Raw genomic sequence first — 22,248 nt, 5'->3', positions numbered from 1 at the left:
GTCATCTGCAGAACAGTCAGGAGCCATGCAAGTCCAACAATCCTTACTGCACGGACTACAACAGTGTGTGAGGGATTTTACCACAGCAGTTATGGAGTTGCCACAACACCTGGCATCCCAAACATTTCACTGTGTGCACAACTGCAATCATGCCCCCCTCAGGGCTGACCTGGCTGCCTACCACAGTGATGTAGCTGCTATACTCAAGAACCAGCAGCTCCTCCTTGCTGCAGTAATGCCCTTAATAGACCAACAGTTGGCAGCTACCGGGAATTCTGAGTCTACTTCTTCAAACACTGAAGTATGTGTTGCCCCTTCAAACCCACCACCACAAAGGGCAGAGGAGATGACACACACATCAGAAGATGAAGACATGGGAGTACCTGGTAGCACCAGTCCATGCCACAGGGGCACTGATTTCCTATGTCCTGTGCTTGTTAACATGCCAGTCTTGCTACAGTTGGTAACATGCACTGTGTTGTCCAGCACACTGTTTACCTTACCACTATGCACTGCAATTGTCTGTCACTACCTAATTCGCAATTCATGTTCCTCTGCACTGAATGACACTCCATCACAGCATGTCCAATGACATGTCCCTCACATTTGGACTTGTGTTGTGTCACAATAGAAGGCATCACACTAATGGACTTACAATCCTGGACTATGTAAATATTGCACTACAGCACTTTAAAATAAATAGCACTTACACAACCACTTTGTCTCTGTGTAATGTGACACATCAACTGTGTAGGAGATTTGTGATGCATGTAACATGTCAGTGGCCACAGAATGTCAATACAATAGTGTATAAAGAATGTGGGCTGATAACTATGGACAAGGGTCTGGATTTTATCATCATCTGTACTTCCTTATGCTTATTTCTGAAGTTAAAGGATCACAAACAGTATAATGCTGTGTAGAACTGAATATGTCAGGTCCAAAGTATGTACAAGATTAAACTCAGTGTTGCCCACATTCCCTTCAATACAATCATTATGTATGTGACATCTGACACTAAACCTTAATCACACACCCACACCATACAGCAGGAATAGATGTGTACGAGTGTATGGACAATAATTTCACCTGGGAGTACAATGTAAGAAATCATAGGTGTGATTTATGTATACTGAACTTCATGAGATTATGCCACCACTCAGTTTCTCAGAGTTCACATGAACATCATGCTGCAGGCAGATGTCCCACAGTGCCCAAAATTCCAATACAGGAGTCAAACGAAGACAGTTTGAAAATCACACCAACCTTTACAACACATTGGGAACCATAGTTACCTTGAGTGGTGGATGCAAAGGATAGCAGATGCATAGAGAGGAAGCTTTGTTGTAGCTGCCAATGTGACAGCTCATTTGGAAGTGGGAATAACCATGTCAAGAATGGGATTTGGATGCAGGATGGAACACAAATGTAAATACAAAATTGACACTGTACACTCATGCAAAGGCCTTGATCCCCAAGCATATGACACATACTGTAAAGGAGTACAGAAAACGTTATTATATCTGTATGAAAGGAAACTTAAACTATGGGAAAAACCTAAACTAACCTAACCTATCCTAACTATACATTACCCACAACTGGCCCTAACTACCCTATGCTAAACTTACTTACCACATGTAACTAAACACTCTAAACATCAGCCCCCCACCCCCTTATATGACGGCACACGTGTAGGACAGAATATACTAACCTAAACACATACTAAGTTATCCTAAACAAATATATGTATATATTTTTTTATTTTATTTTATACACATAAACCCCAACATCATCCCCCACCCACCCACAAACATGTAATAATATAACTCCCCCAATGCACTTATTCTAACTAAACTAACAGCCTACTCTAACCTAATACTAAGCCCCCTAAACCCACTAAAGAAAAGAACAAGGAAGGAGGAGGGAGGGGACGGAATTATGGGTGAGGATCAATAAGTCACAGATTGGCCCTCCTCAGGATTTTCTTAATCCCTCGCAGTCTCCTGCTATTGCAGGCCACCTCCTGCTGCAGGATATCCATCTGGCGCAACATACATTGCATGTCAAGTTGTAGTGTCCTGAACTCTGTCATGTCCATTACTGCAGCTGAGGTCGTCTGGGTAACACTGGTTGTAGCTGGTGCTGGTGCAGTGGTAGGAGGTGGGGGTGCAGAAGGTGCTACTTGTGGGCCTTGGGTTGATGAGGTCGAGGGACCAGCTGGAGTGGCTGTCATCCCTGGGTCCACTGTGTTCAGAGCTGTTGCGGTGGTGGCAGTGGTGGACAATGCTGCCCCCCCCTTGGCTAAATGCCCTCCATGCCCCTGTGGCTCTCTCATGATGATATCACCTAGCCATATTATGGAGCCCAGCCTCCACATTGAGGGTGTGGTGGTACCGCACTGCCTGCCTCTGGAATTCACGTATCTCCTGGGCATTCATGTGGGCAGCTGTGCAAATAGAGACAGGCAAACATTAGTGACATCATTGTGTGATACATGTACAGATGATATTCTAACACTTCATCAAAAATATCACATGCAGTCCACATCACAGTACAGATGATAGAATGTCCCTGAGGAATGACATGCCAATGCAGCCTACCCATCAACTAACAGCACAGCAATGCACAACAAGGTGTGTACTTAATTAAATAATCTGTGCATATTTGTAGTGCTATTTGTCACATAACAAATGCTGCAAGTACTCAGCATGTGCCAGGCTGACTAATCACTATCTTCTGGATCAAATTCAAGGCACACAAGACCTGTGACTTGTATATGGAACTGTCAGGACGGTATGCAGTTGGTAATCATAAGGGGGCATTGTAGTTTGGCACACATGAATGCTTGACTTACTTGCCTATCATCTACACTGTGACAATCACACCTAGTAACACATATTTTCTAGCCCCAACCCTGTGCCTCAAGGGTGGATGGACATGAAACACATACTTTCAAACATCAAGGACAACCATGAAGCTTTGTACAGCTGTACATGGGTTTAGTCGTTCCACCACAGGTAAGGAGGCCTGCCAACTAGGATTGAGTCAACCATTGGACAATCACATCTACATTCATGTTTCTGTTTGTGGCCAATTGTCCACTTCATATCTCACTGACTCATTTCCAAAATCAACCACATTGATGCAAGCATCCATCTGGCCTTGACCTGCATGCACGCCTATGACATTTCACTCAAGTGCCACGTAAATGGAGTACAACATGTGGAGCTAGATGCTGCAGGGCAGTCACCCATACAGTCCTACATGTTCATTACTTAACAGGGATGCACAAGTCTGTGTGTAAAACTGATGCATTACTGTTCGGTGTGAATTAGGGTATGACTTGCTGACTAAATTATGACACTGGCCACCTCCAAATCAATTGTTGGCCTACATGTAGGAACACATCACCTTGTTCACCTGCCCATACCTATTGCGCAGCACTCGACTCCATATACATGACTCTCCATCGCTGAATGTCTACTCTTCCATGGAACACTATGTCAACCTCCAGTCAAGTAACATATCAGATCACGTGCCAGCTCATCATATCTTGAAATGAGTCCAACACACAGGACTCAATCACACAACAGCTGCAACCACAATACAGGACAAACATATTAACACTTACTGGATACATCTGGGTCCACAAATCGAGCCACTTCACCTATTGTGTAGGGGGCTGGACCACCTGTAGAACATGGAAGGGTGATATGTGCTCAATGTCTGCTCACTGTACAAAAGTTGGAACAACAAATCACTGTGTGTGACATTTTATATGATAGAGCGGCACATCAGGCATGTAGACACCCCAACGTACATACCACTGCAAACATGCATTGACACTGTCAATCCAGTGAGTGATAGATACACATATGCACACATGCACTGGCCCTAACAATCATGTGATGCCTAATATGATTTTTCAATTTTGTGCTTAATTCATTCCAGAGGGTACTCCATTTCATCTTTTGTAATTGGGAGACACATGCAATGCCACATTCCTGGTACACTGCAATACTAGTGACTCAGGTATTGTGGCTTGTGCATCAAAGGACAATGAGTAACTGTGTGATGCTCATGTGGGTTGATTTGCGTTCAATAATTGTGTTTTCAGTGGTCTATAATAGGTGTGCCAGTAATGTAAGTAGGTTACATATGCCACATTGGCAGTGTACTCTGAGCCGTATATGCCCCCTATGACAACATGATGGTGAGATCCTGTGTGTTACTTAATGTCAATGTTAAGCTAAACATGGATTGGCCACTTTTCTGATTCAAAACAGCAAAAAGATGTATGCTGACAGTGCCTTAGTTGATCATCCTTGACATAATGCATGGGCACAGGTGTAGTCATTGCACCTGAAATGTGTTACTCTGGGTCCTGTGTACCTATATCAGGTATTGTAAATCACACATTGCCAGAATTAGCAACTTAGAATTGTCAAGTTGGGTGATCAGTGGTAGTACAACCAAACTGACACTGTCCGCTAATAAAAACATGGGTTAGCAAATGTTCTACTTCTGCAATCATGATGAGTTAGGTCTCTGTTTGAAAGCATCTTGGGAATGGCGGCACTCACAGGAATGCTGACCTGCTGATCTTAGCAGACCACCATGTCTGTGACTTCCTTCATACTGAGAAGTTAACATTTGTAGAAATGCTGCAATATATCAGCAGGGGTGTACCAAAAGTAAAATAACAACCTATTTCGTCACTAAAATAGTATCATGGAAGCAGTCAGTGGTCCCTTGCACAACATCATGCTCAAAAATAGTTTGCGACAATGCATTCACAAAGAGCAGGGATCCCATGATGACCCATTCACTTTACAAAATGGGTTGGCACACAAGTGACACAGATGATAACTGCACTAGCTCAGTACCAGCAATTATGCCCAAGCCAAAAATGTTGTTGGTCCCTGCTACTCAATGATAGGATTTCAATGCCTACTCCGAAAAGCCATGAGATGAACCTGTGTTGTGCTGCTGCAATCTGGTAGCATCATGGCCCATTTGGGTTTGGCCATGTAAAAGATTATCTGTCCAGAAGTAAACACACAGAAACAGTGAACTTAGGGCCAGATGTGTCATTTTTTGTGTGTTGCATTTGCTTCATTTGTTTACACTACAGCTATGGAAATTAGCAAAATATATTTGAATGTAGCAAGTGTGGCATACTTTTGCGTCCAGAAATAACGCAAATGCAGCACAAACAAAGTAGAAATATGGGCCTAAGATCATAGCGGAGTTTATGAAGAGCTTGGTACGTATGGCCATGAATACTGTTCGGACATGGTTCTACAAAACTGGGGACTACATTGTTTCCATGTATTACCATGTGAAACACATCCCATTGCTGGTACACTCACATGCCCTGATTCATACTTTAGTTTGTGCCCATTACCGTCATCTATTGACGCAAAATCGGCACAAAATTACAAAATACAATTGTATTTTGTAAGTTTGCGCGGCTTTTGCATCAACAAATGGCGGTAATGCGTTGCAAAAATTGTATAAATCAGGGCTACAGTTTGTGCAACTTGCATTCCACATGTCCACAAACATTGCATGCAGTATGCCACAACATCTGCTACTGTCACCCAGAGCATTGTACTGTACACATTAGTCAATTTTGTACTCACCAACAGAGCCACCAATCACCACACTCAGGTGGTCCAGCAGGTCCTGCTCTCGGGCCACCAGGTCAGCCCAGCGATGCTTCAGCTGGTGGTCGTTGCACTGGCTGTTGAATATGCGCCGCAGGTGCAACAGCACCTTGGCCCACCTCAGCCTTCTTGCCACCGTGTGATACCCCTGTATCACACAGCCCCCGGCCTCCAACATCAGGGGGAGGAAGTGGCACACCAGCCACACAAATGCCCGTTGCTCCTCCTCACCCATTCGGCCCAACCGTGGCCTTCCCAACATCTCCACAAAATTAGGAAAGAAAAAGGTAAAGAGGGAAAAACAGGGAAAGGGAAAGGAGGAAGGAAAAGGAAACTTATCTAACCCACTGACAGCCCAACAATACCCCAACTAATAATACTGACAAACAGACTCCAAACAGTAAAAAGACAAATCTAAATACAATAAAACACTTTCACAGTATACCACAGACACTTACAAAACACCAAAAGACAATATAAAGAGCACACAGGAGACAAATTCACAATATTCACAGAGACAAGTCAAGACACAGTCACACAGTCTAGAATAATCACAGACTGCAAAGTGAAAGTACACCCACTAGGTGTTTAATTCCATATGATAACAAAGTGATGATGTTGACTGCAGTTAGAAGAAGTTTTGTACAATCTGTTGTCTGCGACACAATCCTGCAGCTGTTTTTGGATGTTCCCCCTCATTTTCATGGACAACATCCTCCTCCTGCTCTTTCTCAGGCATTTGTTGTTCCAGTTCATAGAGGGGAATATTTCTCCTCACACAATGTTGTGCAGGATGGCACAGGTCAAAATGATCTTGCAGACCATTTAAGGGGAATATAGGAGGATGCCTACGTATGTGGGGTGTCTGCAAGAGGCTGCCAACTGTGAAATGCAACAGTGAGGCCCTTTGATTTGGTTAGGTGACAATGCACAACACATCTCCATACGTTGGCAGCACTAAAGTGTTCACTATTGACAATGCACAATTATCCCATGTGTGACAAGTTCTATTCAAACCTATTTTTGGTCCCATCACCCAGTTGGCTCATGTACAACCGTGCACCTACACTACTGAACTTGCTCCAGGTGAGCTGGCTAACTTGGTTGTGGGGGTGAAGGTTTTAGTGTAGGAAGATCCACCTCCCTGTACATCTGTTATGTACATGGGGAATTGTCTCAATCCGTATGTGTAGCAGTGTGCACTTTGCATTAGTGTCACATCCACATGTTTTAATAGCACAGCTGGCAATGTCACTCCAGGAGTGATGTGAGATGTTGGTACTGCCTCAATAATTCCATGTCACCTTCATTAGAGTCAGCGTCATCATGCTATGTGTCTTATGGTGTTTGACCTGCAGCAACACACATTACACATCCCTTACACAGGATGTATTGCTTGGAAGTGTGTGGGATTGACTGTAGTCTAATATGATATTGAAAGGGTCATCTTCCAAGTTGTACTGCCGGTTAAGGCCATGTCATTGTCACTGTGTGGTTTTAAATTGGTCCACTGTGGCTCTAGAGTGGCATCTATTGTTATTTGCATCAGTCATTTGTCCATATGTGTGTATCCCATTGAGTCAGGATATCAAACATGACTACATGACTGTGCTGTGTGTAAATTACTAGGTGTCTGTATTAACCAACAAGTAGGCCATTGCTATATCCATCCTGGAAGTGCTGATTGATGGTGCTGTGGCGGAAGATGAATGAAACATGTACACTCCCAGGATACTTTGCCATGATGTTGGTGAACAATCCCTGGTGATCCACAATGGCTGCACATTGGTGGAGTGTGTGTGCTTCTTGTTGTGGTATAGGTGCTCGGTTGCAGCAGGTGGCACAATCCGGACATGTGTGCAGTCAATGGCACCAAGCATGTGCAGGAAGCCATTATTTGATAAAAAAAACCCTGTTTGGTCTCCTGCTGCTTCTGCTGTGTGTTGGGGAAGCTGATGTGGTGGGGTGTGAGGGAAATTATGGCATCAAGTACCTTTGGAAGGAAGGCAGAGAATGGGGGCTGTGAGATCCCGACAACCAGGGCACAAGTGGTTTGAAAAGAGCCACTTGCCAACATGTGCAGGACAGCTAGCAGCTTGGTCTCTGGTGGAATGATGTGGGGTGTCTGCAAGATGGCTGCCAACTGTGGCTCAAAGTGACGCAGCAGCTGCTGTATGGCTTGCCAGTTTGGTCGGTACCTCTGGATGATATCATGTTCCCTGAGGCCCTGAAGGGTTGTCCTGGTCGTGAATATCCTCTCCTGCCTTCTGCGTTGCCTTTGGGGTCCATGTTGGTGTGGTGGTAGCTGCAGCTGTTGGTCCTGTGCTCTGCGTCTTTGAGCATGCTGCATGAGTAGCACCTCCATGTCTTCCTTCTTGAGCAATGATGTTGCTTGTGTGAGTTTTCCTTAAGTGGTGGTGTGTTTGCCCCATTTTAATGCCTGCCCTGACCCAGGCATTAAAATCTGGTGCAAATCGGGATTTTTTTCATTTTCCGGCTCCGCCTCCCAGCTGTGTGCCATTTTTGCCCGGTTGGATAAATATGGCGCACAGGTGTTTAAGTCATTTTTGGACGGGAAGGCCTACCTTGCATCTCATTGACGCAAGGCGGTTTCAGGCATCCATAAAATGATGCACACTCGGATATTTTGACATTAGACGGGTTTAGCATCAAAGTATAAATATGGTGTTAAGTTGTGTGTCACACTCGGATATTTTGACATTAGACGGGTTGACCGTCAAAGTATAAATATGGTGTTAAGTTGTGTGCCACTCTTTGAAGATGTTCCAAGATGGGCCAATGGTATTGTGCAACATTAGCTATCCTTGATAGCTTGGACAAGAGCAATATGTAGATGATGGTTGCTGTGCAGATGTGTATTAACCTTGCCCTTGAAGATGTCATTGTGATTTGTGCTGCCCTACTTGTGATGACTGCAGGTGGTGTTTCCATTGCAAGCCCGTTGTTCATCTGCCTAATGTACATGTGACTGACTTGTCCCATTCATGTTTCAGCTGCCAACATGATCCCATCCCTAAAGCAAGACTTTGACCATCGGGCGGAACACTACTGCCACGTCCATCTGGTGCAGAAGGGCTTCTGGAGGATCTGGCGGCTCTATGAGAGGGAGCGAACATCAGGCTCCTGAAAGACATTTCCTCAAGGGGGATCACCAAAGGAACCATCCACATCAACCACCAACACAGCAGGCAGGTCTCAGGCAGGAAACATGGCATGTCTACAGGGTCTGGCCATCACCTTCAGCTGCCAATACAAGTGCTCCAACTACTTCCAAGGCTGTTCCTCCCTTTGTTGAGCCACCCTTTGTGCAGGAATTTTGTACTGAGTTTGCAGACAAAAAATACCGGATAACTAGTCTGGAACATAAAACTGAGCAAATGATGCAAATGCTGAGGGTGATCAAGGCTGCAGTGATGAGGCACTGAAGAGGACAATGGTCCAGATGAACACTAATTCCCTTTCCCTCCCCTTGTACATAATGGGGGTATTTAGATAATTAGGGTTAAATTAGTAAATGTAGTTTAGATTATTGTCAGTACCTAGTGGGTCTTCATTGGGGGGTCTCTTTTTCTTTGGTGTTTCTAGGGGGTAGGTGTTGTTTTGGGTATGTGTGTTCTAAACAAATTAAATAATTTAAAAAAATATATATTCATATTTATTTGTTTAGGCTATATGTTTAGTTAGTTAATGTTTAGCTGTAGTTCCTGTTGTCCTTGTCTACAGATGTTTTAAGTGGGATCGGGAGTTGAGGTTTGTCATGTGGTGTTAAATGTATAGGATAGGTTAAGATCATCTAATTTAGTTAAAGGTATAATTTAGGATAAAATAGTGTAGCTTAGGTTAGTATAGGTAGGTTAGTTAGTTTAGGTAAATTTAGACAGATAGTAATAGTTTCAATAAATCGTCTTGTTACCGACTGTATGGTCTCCATCATGATTCACTGTCTAGGTGGTAGCATGTCTGCACAGGTCTCCAGACATCATTCAGCAATGGATGTGACAATCTGGATGTACATGGATGCACATTCCAAAACATTTATTCATACACAGTTGCTCTGTGTTGGTAAGTCATGTGAAATGCCTTATTGAAATGTTGTAATTGCACTCACCCTAAATCAAGGATTTGTTCCTGACAAACTTATGGCTGCCCCTCACAGTCTCGGACATGCATTATTTATTTGTCACATTGATGTTGACCTGTTGCTACCATCCTTGCTTAGCCCAGCCATTTTTGTTGTGATTTTAACAGCTGCCACAGTTCATGCATGCTACATGTAGCATGACATGCTTAGGAGCCCCAGGAACTGCTTGCTAGTCAACGTAGATATCGCCTTACTTAGGTTTCAGTCAGTGCATGTGTCTTTGTGTCTATCACAAATCCACACATGTCCCTTTGGAAGCAGACAGTGTGTTAGCCTCACACATTGCAACATGTTCATGTTGTTCACGCTCCCGACACCAAGGTTGTGCAAAGTCAATTTATTTATAATTGTGATTTTGCATGCAGTAATTCTGTACATCACATTTGATTACAACAGATGTACTTAGCCGTTGGATGTTCAGACAGAGTCCATGGGGGTGAACATGTTTTAGGAGAGGAGAGGAGTATTTCAGTGAGGAGGAGGAGTACATTGCCATTAGGGAAGATTGGGCAGAATGGCAGTTTACATATGTGAGAGGTCAAGAGTGGGATAGTCCAATTGAGGACAGTGGCAGAAGCTTTGGCACTGATATGATATTAAGCACAGAGCAAAGGAGAAAGGGGCCATATGCCACAGGCAAAAGCTACCAGGCACTTTTCCTTGCTAGCGATGTTCCTCCACATCTTCATTCTCTGATGTATGTGGTTTCTCCCATGATGGGGTCATACACATCAGGGACTGAATATGTGGCTGCTGTGTCCCCGGCAGCTCTCATCTGTGGGAACACATGAGGCAGCACAGCAGCAAGGAGGCCTTGCAAATGTCGAAAACACTGCAGCAATGTCACAGTGATAGGCACACAAGTTGGTAATGAGGTAGTCCATCTTCCACTCCGTGGACTCCCAAACCTTTTGCATTACCCACAGCCTGTTGGCAATCTCGCTGGTGCCACTTTGGCTGGGCATTTGCTCATGCATCTGCCTCATGACACCAGCGATGTCAGCCAGGGACTGCTTAAGCCCACAACGCGGAGAGTAGGTGCCTTGTATGGATACCGGGTTGTCCTTATTTGGACTGAGGCACCTCTGGACTGCCTCTAGGGTACCCACCATAGTTTCCAACCCTACCAACACTGTATCTGCCAGCACACACTGGACTGTTACCTCAGTTTGTTGGAATTTGACTGTTGGGTCCTCGGAGTCCAGAGCTGGTGTTGACCTGACAGGTGGTGTTTGTTGGCTGTTGGGTGGATCATCTAAAAACCCTGGAATGGTGCTTGGCCTCCCTGTGACCAGCGAAGGTGTCTGTATGTCACCCAGGATTTCCTGTAGGGTCTCGTCCTTGATGGTTTGTAGCTGGTCATCCACATCATCGGATAAGTCCAGTACAGGCAGCTGGCCAGGAGGCATGTTGTGGTCCTCTGTAATGAAATGGAGGTAAGTAAATGTTGAGCTCTGCTAGATGTTGGTTTGAGTGATCATCTTTACAATCAAGGTTCCCAAGTGGGCTTTGTAGATTCCTCATTTCCAAGGCCCTAGCACCACATTGCACAACTGGAGTCTCAGTGACTTTGATGCTCCAGTGGCACAGTGTGCAAGCCACTACTTTACCAGTCCGCAGCCCACCAACTTGTGTTATTTGTGATGGCTCTGTAAATGTGAACCCTTTCACACCTAACACTACATAGCAGTTGAGTCCCATGGGTGTTGACGTGGGTGTTCCACCACAACACCCATGGATTCCCTAGGGAATGTTATACATTCACAGATTTCGATATCTCGAAATGCATTGATTCCTAAACCACATAAGGGGTGGCATTGAAGTGGTGCAGCAGTGGGATCTGTCATTGTAACCCTCATATTTCCTGTTTCAATGTGTGCTATATTCTGAAGCACACATGGAAAGGTGAAGAGATTAAACATGATTGTTTAAGTTCAAGAAAGTGTCCCTTTCAGCACACGGGCAATCATACCAGTAACACAGGCACCTATACACCATGGTGCAACTGTGCCTCTGTTGGTGATAAAGCAGTGAGTACACCATCATTGAGAAAAGTACAGGTATGTGTTGTATTTTGGTACGTGTAACACATGCCTCTACTTTAGACATGACACAGAGGAGCACAGCAAGCTGGCTGGGTGGTCTGCACTTCATCATTTCCTCATACATGAGGCAAGAACAACCTCAATTCCGTGGCCAGTGGCGCAGGGTGGCACATCAAGTTTTCCAAGTTTTCCTTGCTGTGCTGCCCTCTGTCACCTGGAAAGGGCAGACATGCACCATATGTACAAGACAGGGTGCATTTCTGTCCTCTCTGACCGAAGTGGTACACAAAATGCTGGCTAGTGCCAACGCAGATACCGTTGGACTATGGTGCTAGGATGCCTGCATTGTGGGGATGGTATTTGACGTGCATGAATGGAGACCTTCCTTGCACAGGAACTACTCCAAGGGGTGTTATCATCTTTCTATGTATGCTGCATTCTGCAGCACACAGAGGAATGGTACCAGAAGAGGAGTTTTGCACCTTCCCCGTAGTGTCATTCTTATGCCACCCCCGGGGTGGAGTAGGAATGTGACGCATTCCCTGCCTTGTAAATCTGTGTATGCATCGGGTTTCTCTGGGTTCCATGGATGTTGAATGGGTGCACCACAAGCATGACTCATGGAATGCCTCTTTCATACAGTGTTATGTGTGAAAGGTGTCCATATTTCCAAGGCCATGAAAAAAGCCATGCAAGGTGGCTTTGTGTGGCTTAGTAAGTATGGACTGGCATACTGCACTACGAAAGTATCAATGTGAATAATGCTCCCATGGCACAGTATGCCGGTAGTGCCCTATACATGAGGCCCAGAGTGGGGTACACCTGCAATGATGCTGCACATCACACAATGTGGTAAGTGAGGTGCTAGTTCTGGCTTGGAATGTGCTACTTGTGGTAGGTCAATGCGCATTGAAGCACTTCTTTCCAAGTTCCTTGTGCCACCAGTGCTTCCCATTTTAAATGTGAAGAAGTGAGGCACGAGCAGCACAAGGGACGTGTAGGTGAACCCCTGCATCTGTTTGCTGTTTAACCATTAGCATGCCAGCATTCTATACTGTAGTCTGCAGACAGTATATTTTGGCGCAGGGACATGGCTGCCTTGTCCTTTTGACATTACAGAGCTTCATTCCAAGTCCCTTGCACTGCAGGTGCCTCCCTTTTTAAATGTGAAGAAGTGAGGCACCAGCTGCGCAAGGGATTTTTAGATAAGCCCCTACATCTGTTTGCTGTTTAACCCTAAGCATACCAGCATCCTACACTCTAGCCTGCAGACAGTACATTTTGGCGCAGGGACATGGCAGGCTCCGCCTTTTGACCTAACATATTTCCCACATTGCCCTCCAGTGCGACTTCCCTGTGGTTGTTGTGGTTTGTCAAATGCTGCACTGTCGTGTCCTTGGACTCCTGTGACTGACTCCTTAGCGATTACAGCTGCCCTAATCTCTTCCAGGCCATCGAACTGCTCCTGGGGTGCTGGACTTTCACCTCCAGTCTGCAGTGCTGCGTTGCAGTTGCGGGCTAGTTTCTCCTTTGGCCTGCGCTTGCAATTGTGCCTCTGCTTCTAACAGTCAACGACTGTACTCCTGACCTCTGTCACACATTTGACTTTGCCAACTATTGATTGATTGATTGATTACGCAATTTATAAAGCGCATGCCTACCCATCAGGTTTCCCAGTGCTAGCTAAGGTTACAGTAATTGTTAACCAGGCCTCCAAGAGCTATATACTTGAATGCTCAAATAGCCAAGTTTTCAGCAGTTTGCGGAATTTCAGAAGGGAGTTACAATCTTTGAAAAGTAACGGGAGGTTGTTAAAAAGATTAGTTCCCAAAAAATGGAAGGAACGACTGCCTTGGCAAACACTCTGAGTTTAGGGACAACAGCTAGATTATGGTCGCCTAGGCACACAGCAACTTCAGAGCTCAAATAAAAAGTGGCAATGTGGTGGAGAAATTATACATGAAGCAGAGTGCTTTAAAATGCACCTGCTTATCCACAGGTAGCCAATGGAGGGATTTTAGTAAAATGGCAGAGCTAGTAAACTGTGATGGGCGAAGCAGAAAGCATGCCACAGCATTCTGTACTATTTGAAGACGTTTTAGTAAAGTTTTTTTTACTCCAAGACAAAGAACATTTCTGTAATCCAGCCTTGAAATTACAAAGGTTTGGATTACAGTGCACTCGGCTGCAAATGGTATACAGTAAAGAATTGTTTTCAGCCATTTCAAGATGCCAAAACAGGTGTCAGACACCTTGGTTATCTGTTGCTTCATTGACAGCTTCTGATCTAATCACACTCCAAGTCTTTTTACAGATGAGACAGGGAGCAGATGAGCACCGAAGGATGCCGGCCAAAGGTGCGGACCCCATGGTATAGACGATTTGATGACCAGTTGTACCTCAGTCTTATCACCATTCAACTTCAAGAAGTTTGCGGACATCCAATCTGCCACTTGCTGAAGGCAAAGAGGGAGTACAGCCACAGTTGACTGATCTTTTGAAGACAGGGAAACCACAATTTGGGTATCATCCATGTAGGAAAAGAGAGTGAGGCCAAAACCCTCAACAACGTTAGCCAGTGGCCTTACATAAAGATGCAAAAGTAAAGGGCTCAAAATGGAACCTTAAGGCACCCATGACGTGAGAGCACATGGCTTAGATCTACATTGATTCGAATGGACATGAAAGAAACAGTCCTCCAAAAAGGATTCAATCCAGGTGAGTGTCTTACTCTGTATGCCCAAACCGTTGAGTCTCCTGAATAATATGTCATGGTTGACAGTGTGGAAGGCCGCACTCAAGTCCCGAAGCAGGAGTGCAACTACCTCTCTGCCAACCAATTTATGTTTCAGGAATTCAGTAACCCCAAGCAATGCAGATTCAGTGCTATTACCTGCATGGAAGCCCGAGGAGAGGGAGGTGTTTTTAATAGCCTCAACTTTATTGACTAAAAATCCAGAAATCACATTGCATTGTAGTTGAGAAAGCGAGATGTTAGGGGTTAGTTGGAAGGAATCCACAAGCAACTTCACCACCTTATAGTGTCTTAGGACAATCTTTGCAGATTCTCTCTAACTGTTTACAAACTTTCTTCTCCTTCTATAAGGAGCCCATAAACCATGGTACCGTTGTAAGGATCTCTGATGGTGCTTACTGTAAATGGGTGCCATCATAGCTGCAGAGGCTCTAAGCCAACTATTCATTTTTTGCACTGCGCCTTCTACTGAATTATCTAAGATGGGCAACGACTCCTCTAGCAGCACATTCCATTTTTGAACATCCAGCTTAGACCAACATCTCCCATGGGACGTGGACTGTTTAACCTTGTAGAGAGGTTGGGAGTCAATTAAGAAAGAACAAGGAATAGCATAATGATCAGACCATGTCGGAGGTAGAGGCCTATCTGACTGAATGGTATCTAAATTTGAGAAAATAGGGTCCAATAGATGCCCAGCTATATGAGTGAGAAGGTGATTGATCAAATTCAGCTCTAAAGCTAAGAAGTCCTCAATTAGGGAAAGACCAATCCTATCTGTTATATCCTCAAAATGGAGGTTTAGGTCTCCCAGCACCATAAAAGTGGTGCATTTAAGAATAGCAGAGGACAGTTCCTCTATTAATTCAGAAACCCAGTTACTAACTGCTTTTGGGGGCTGATAAATTAAGGCATCTGACATGGCAAACTTCTTAAGCAAACAAACGCAAATGATGGACGGAATGCGGAACTAACCCTACATCAGCCAGGGTAGCTTGAATCTATTGGAATAGTGAGCCCGGGACCCATGTCTGGGCATACCCGGCGCACTTATGGCATCAAAAGCAAACAAACACAAATGGTGGATGGAATGTGGAACCAATCAAACATTAACCCCCACTCACAGATCTGGGTTTACTGCATCAATTATTTTGCTCACCATGCCACCCCAGTTTGGACCCAGCCATATGCAAATCAGTCTTGACCCTGTCCCTAATGGGAACAGTCCAGCCTTAACTGCCAGGCCAGGTCCTCCCTGGACCAGAAACAAGCATCTTGGGACCGGTTTCAGAGTATCACTCTTCCTCAGCCAGCCTAGCTTGAATCCAGTGGCATAGTGAGCCTGAGACCCACGTCTGGGAATACCTGGTGCACTTATGGCGTCAAAAGCAAGCAAACACAAATGATGGACAGAATGCGGAAACCAATCAAACATTCACCCCCAGTCACAAATCTGGGTTTAATCCATCAATTCTTTTGCTCACTATGCCACTCCAGTTTGGACCCAGCCATATGCAAATCAGTCTAGACCCTGTTTCCCATGGGAACAGTCCAACCCGAACTGCCAAGCCAGGTACTCCCTGGACCGGAAACAAGCATCCTGGGACCGGTTTCAGGGTATCACCTTCATCAGCCAGGCTAGCTTGAACCCAGTGGCATAGTGAGCCCGGGACCCACGTCTGGGCATACCCGGTGCACTTATGGCTTCAATAGCAAACAAACACAAATGATGGACAGAATGCAGAACCAAGCTCTTATGGCATCAAAAGCAAACAAAAACAAATGATGGTTGGAATGCAGAACCTATCAAATATTCACCCCCAGTCACAGATCTTGGTTTAATCCCTCAATTCTTTTGCTTTGGACCCAGTTATATGCATATCAGTCTTGACCCTGTTCCCCATGGGAACAGTCCAGCCCGAACTGCCAGGCCAGGTCCTCCATGGACCGGAAACAAGCATCCTGGGACCGGTTTCAGGGTCTCACCCTTCATCAGGCAGGCTAGCTTGAATCCAGTGGCATAATGAGCCCGGGACCCAAGTCTGGGCATACATGGCACACTTATTGCATCAAAAGCAAACAAACACAAATGATGGACAGAATGCAGAACCCATCAAACATTCACCCCCAGTCACAGGTCTGTGTTTAATCCATCAATTCTTTTGCACATCATGCCTCCCCAGTTTGGACCCAGCCATATGCAAATCAGTCTTGACCATGCTCCCCATGGGAACAGTCCAGCCTGAACTGCCAGGCCAGGTCTTCCCTGAACCAGAAACAAGCATCCTGGGACCGGCTTCAGGGTATCACCCTTCATCAGCCAGGCTAGCTTGAATCCAGTGGCATAGTGAGCCTGGGACCCACGTCTGAGCATACCCGGAGCACTTATGGCGTTGAAAGCAAACAAACACAAATGATGGACGGAATGCGGAACTAATCAAACATTCACCCCCATTCATAGAACTTCTTAGTCAGCGATATAGTGGATCGCAAAGCTTCGCAGTCCGAGATCTTAAGCTTCTCTATTTTGCAAGGGAACTTCTTCCTCGTTATGGTCACAATCCCACCCCTTTTTTTGACCTTTTGGTCAAGATGTGAAATACAAGATCCAGCCGGTAAGGCCACTACAATATCCGGACTGAAGGCTTCGTTTTACCAAGTCTCCATGAGGAACATAGCATCAGGGTTAAGATCTATTAAAAAATCAAATGTCTTGTTGATGTTTTCCCAGGGATTTACAATTTAAGTTAGAAAACTTAAAGGCCCTTATTGGAGCTAACCGCTCTAAACAATGGCCTCCAGTAAAAGCAAATTCTTCTCCTTCCCTTTCGTTCCCCCTACCCACACACCAAAACACAGTAGTGTGTACGAGCACCGATTCGGCAAGAAGATATTAAACAGTATAAAAATACTAACACAATAGATTTATAATAATAAAAGTTTAAAAAGCACCAAAACAATAAATTGTTTTTAAAAATACCACAGCTATTGAAAAATGAGGTGTGCAGTCAGCGCATACTGTAATCCTAACTATGGACTGCCATATTGCCTCCTTCTTCCCTAATGGCAATTTGGAGGTGACAAATAGCTGTTATTGATGCTGTGTAACCTCTCTGATCAAAATCCTGTTCTCCTACTCACTGAACCTGCACTTCCTCTCCCCCCTCTCCTGGGTGTCTACCTGGACATGCTGGCTGGTACCTGGGTTGTTGGAGTTGTCCTGGGAGCGATTTGGTCCTGGGTTCTCCATTCCTGTGTCTTCTGTGGTGTTTTCTGTGTCTCCTGTATTTTTTTTAATAGAACGGCATCTCATGGCAGTTTTTTTAATGCGTTTGGCTCTAAAGTGATTCTAGACTGATTAGCGTCAAAATACACGCTACTAATCAGACTAGTGTCACTTTTCCAGCACCAGCGTCATTTTTCTTTATGACGCGGCACAAAGATAGCCTAATTTGTTTTATGCTAACCGAATCCTAATGCCATGGTGAGTCGTTTTGTAAATATGGTGCATACATGGCATTAGGATTTGACGTTAGCACGCATCAAAATTGCATCATTCCTTGTTAATGAGGCCATATGTTTTTTTTCTGGAAGGGGGAGAGAGAATCAGGGAATATTCATCTGCACATTAAATGAAAGAAAAGCTTGAACTTGCTTTTCTGTTCTTAAACGTTTAGACTACAATTGAAGATGACTCCAAGGCTGTAGATATTACTCAGGAGAGAAGGAGAGGTCCTAAAATAAGGTCAACAGCATCAGACAAAATGTCTCTTGTATTATCAAAAACTAGAATCGGAGTTTTGTTGGAATTTAAGTGAAGAGCAATGAAGTCTATTGAGGCTGCTATGGCTCTTAGACATGTTTTATAGCAAAGAAGATGATATTTCATTTCCCCATGTATTACATAATTAACTAGATGCTGTAAGAAACATGACTCTTCTTGCTTGATTACCCTCCCCCCACCACCACCACCATTTTTGGACTGTTACTGCTGGTTTTTCAACTATGAGTGCACTGAGGCTTGGTAAACAAACCTCAGTGTGGGTTTTCTGTCCCTATAAAGCATTGTTTTTTTACAGCCAATTGGTATAACTCTACTTACTTATAAGTCCCTAGTATGTGATAACAGGAGTACTCAGGGTTTGTAAGTTAAAGTGTCCCACCAGGGCTGCTGCAGCACTCATTACACCACCATGAATGTGACAACATGAAAGCATGTCTCCCAGCTGGCCACTGCACAATAACAGAGCAGTTTTAAACTGCTAACTCAAGATTGCAATTTAAACTAATGGCAAAGCCCAAACTTCCCTTTCTACTTTATGTAAATAAGCCCTACAGCAGGCCTAGCAAGTTCTAAGGCAGGGTGCTATATATTAGAACGGAGGACATGTATTTGTATATGTCCTAACAGTAAAAATGCCAAATTGTGTTCTTTACTGTGGAGAGACTAGTAGTCTCATTGGTGAGTACAGGGTTACACACTGACTTTTCAGCTGTGCTAACTTCTGATTGGAATTACTACAGTTGGTAGTTCAAGATTTCAAAATTATTGTTACATTAAATCTGACTCAATACCCAGTGAATTTTTAAGAAATGCAACTTTTAGAAAGACGCCTATCTGTTGTCCAAGTTTTTCAGTGGCTATTCTCAGATGCAGGCTAAAAGACAGCCTTCTGTCATTGGAAGAGGTGTCACCTTTCTCTGGCAGGAAGCCACACAGGGTGTGAGCCTTAAAGACAAGCTTCAAAGGGAAAACCACCTGTGAAGAGAAAATTATGGACACACATGAGATGGGCTACTCTTTTGTTGAGGTAGATGGGTAGGCATCAAGGACAGAGAGGAGAGGCCAGTTGGCAAACTGTTTTTGACATAGGTTTGTAGCCCTCGGGTAGCCACACATCTAGGGTGGGCAATCAAGCTCCACACACTGAGAGAGAGGTTCTGCCATCTTGGGAGTGGGGAGATTAGTGCACTCTGGGATAGCTAGATGCCACACAGTGCAGTAAGCTATCATCAGGCGAGGAGGGTCCAAGTAGCCTTTGGCTTGTAACTGCTGCAGTCCCTGAGGGCACTTTCTGGACATAAATATGATACCCAATGTCCCCAGTCCTCAGACTACATCTGGACTGGAGAGAGGACCAAAGAAGGATTTCCCTGCAGTCCTGCAGTTCCCTGAACCTGGCATGAGAGAAGACACCAACCACTGGACTGCACCTGCTCATTCTTGGTCTAGCAAAGAGAGGACTGTACCTTTGTTTTGCCCGGCTCATGTAAAAGTTACTCCAGAGCCCCAGTCAGAAGAGGTGAACTACAAGATTCAGTCTGTTGACCTCCTTTTACAGCATTCAACCCACAGAATCTGAAGAAGCCAGTTCTGGCCAGTCAGTAGCCCGAAGAGCCTGATTGCCATTGACCGCCGACATGCAGCCTGAACGACCAAGTCCCAATGTACAAAAGGTGCCCCCAAGTGTGCCAGATTAGGGAGAGACGTTGGATTGCAATTTGGTTGCATAACACAGACACTACCCTTCACCAAAGATAACAAACTGGTTTTGCTGTGATCAGAGACGAGTAGTCCAGTTGCAATCTTCCCCTACCTCTCAGGTGAAATCCTGGAATGACCTCCCCGTTCACCTATGGATCTTATTTCTCTCATCTGGAATTTAAGAAAGGACTCAAGACCTGGCTGTTCAACTGTACCCCTTAGAAGCTCTGTTCTCAGCACCTGGATACCCTCATGGGAGATAAGCTGCACTGTATAAGTCCTGATTGACTAATTGATTGATTGAATCTTGCAGGATCAAAGAGGATATTGATGGACATTGACCCTTGTGGCCAAAGTCACCCCACCTGTTCTGTGGACGAAGGGGTATCCCTAGGAAGGCACTGCTCAACCATAGAGCATCATCAGCATCTTTTAGCATCTTTAACTTCTTATATCCCTTGCATAACAACCACTCCATTAAAGTCTATCAAGTTTGTACATAGAGCACGTGTCATGACCCCCTCTTGCCCCCTCTATACATTGGATCTGGTGCACGGGGCTCATATTGTATTCCCCCTGTGACACCAGGATAAACACCCTTCAGGCCCCATGGTCCCAGTAAATTTAACTCCTTGGCAGTCTCCTTCCCAGAGCACAGGAGCCCATTATAACATTCTGGTTCCGGTGTTCAATTAATTTTCGTTTTGCACACTTGCGAGGAATAGACATGTGTTTCCTGTTTATTGGTACCAACTGCCATGACATAGTGACTCCCCCTGCTAATGTTAATTGATTCCACCTGCTTCTGTGTATTGGTTCAAACTGCCATGACCTATTGACTCCAACTGCACCTGCTTTCTATCCCAGAGCCCGTTGGAACCTTCCTGTCTCCCATGTGAGCCACGTGCATTTCAGGAGTCAGTCACACCAACAGAGTATTTAAACCACACCCGAAACTCGAGTTGGTGCTCATTCCTGTCCTGGGCATGCATCATCCCAGCACTCACCTCCTGAGTCAACCAAAGTCCTCCAGCGCTCGAGTCTTCTTGAGCCTCCCTGCAACTCCTGTGATCCTGATGCTGTTGACGCTTCTGTCATCTTTGCTTCCAGTGTGACAATTCCTCTTCCTCTTCAGCTCCCTGCACTACAGCTACAAAGACTTCCTCTGGATTCAAGTTTTAAGTAGACGACACAAGTCTAAGTATTCCATCACAGGTTAGTATGCACTAATCCTTAGATTTAGCCTAAGACGATCTATAAGACTGAATTCTAAATAGAGAATGCTTGCTTTCTGGAAATCGTACACTACCTTTGTTTCAGTAGCTTGCCGTTCGGAACCCCTTTCTATAGTGGGTGCTCTGGACTTGAATTATATCAAAACTGAAATCCGCCCACCAGTAATTCTTGACAAATTGTTGTCCTCGAGAGAGGACTTATTAGAGTGCTTTATATATGTATACAAACTTGTGCAGAGACCTGAATGCAAAATAATTATTTGGAGTGCCAGCAACTCCATCCTTAAAATTTGCATTATTTGTGGTAAAGCTCTCATGCAGTACTTATGGTAAAGCCTGTAAGTCTTCAATATTGTGAATAACTGTGTTATCTTTTCATGCTGAGAACTGTTGGTAAACTAATCTTCTTGTTATTTTCAGTGCACTGTATCCACACCAACACCAAAGGTCCAGGGAGTGCAGAACCTCTTACGCAGTGTTGGAAGGCAGTAGAGCAGGACTGGTGCAGCAAGTCTATCTTTTCTTATTTTGTCCCCCCTTCTCACCTTCCCCTCGAGGGCAGTGTACAATTTAAGGGCTCACGGTTCCTTGATTGTGGGCTGCTCTCCATGGGGATAAGAGGTCCAGCATGGCCTCTGAGGTCAGAACCACGTAAATGCGTGACAGAAGGCCAAGCCTCGCACTTCTTCTACTCATCAGACAATATGGACAACCAATTACATGTACAAGACCTAGCTCAGGCACTGTCAGAGGACACTCCAAGTGTGTTAGAATTAGCAAGGGCACTCTCTGATGTGCAAAATGAAGCTTAGTCCTTACAACAGAAAAATCTGTTGCTCAAAGATTAAATAGTGCGATATCGCCCCCACTATTCAGCCTGGTTATCTGATGCTGGGT

The sequence above is a fragment of the Pleurodeles waltl genome, chromosome 11 (genome assembly GCF_031143425.1).
Source record: "Pleurodeles waltl isolate 20211129_DDA chromosome 11, aPleWal1.hap1.20221129, whole genome shotgun sequence".
In the NCBI taxonomy this organism is placed as follows: Eukaryota; Metazoa; Chordata; class Amphibia; order Caudata; family Salamandridae; genus Pleurodeles; species Pleurodeles waltl.
This window is presented reverse-complemented; position numbering follows the sequence as displayed.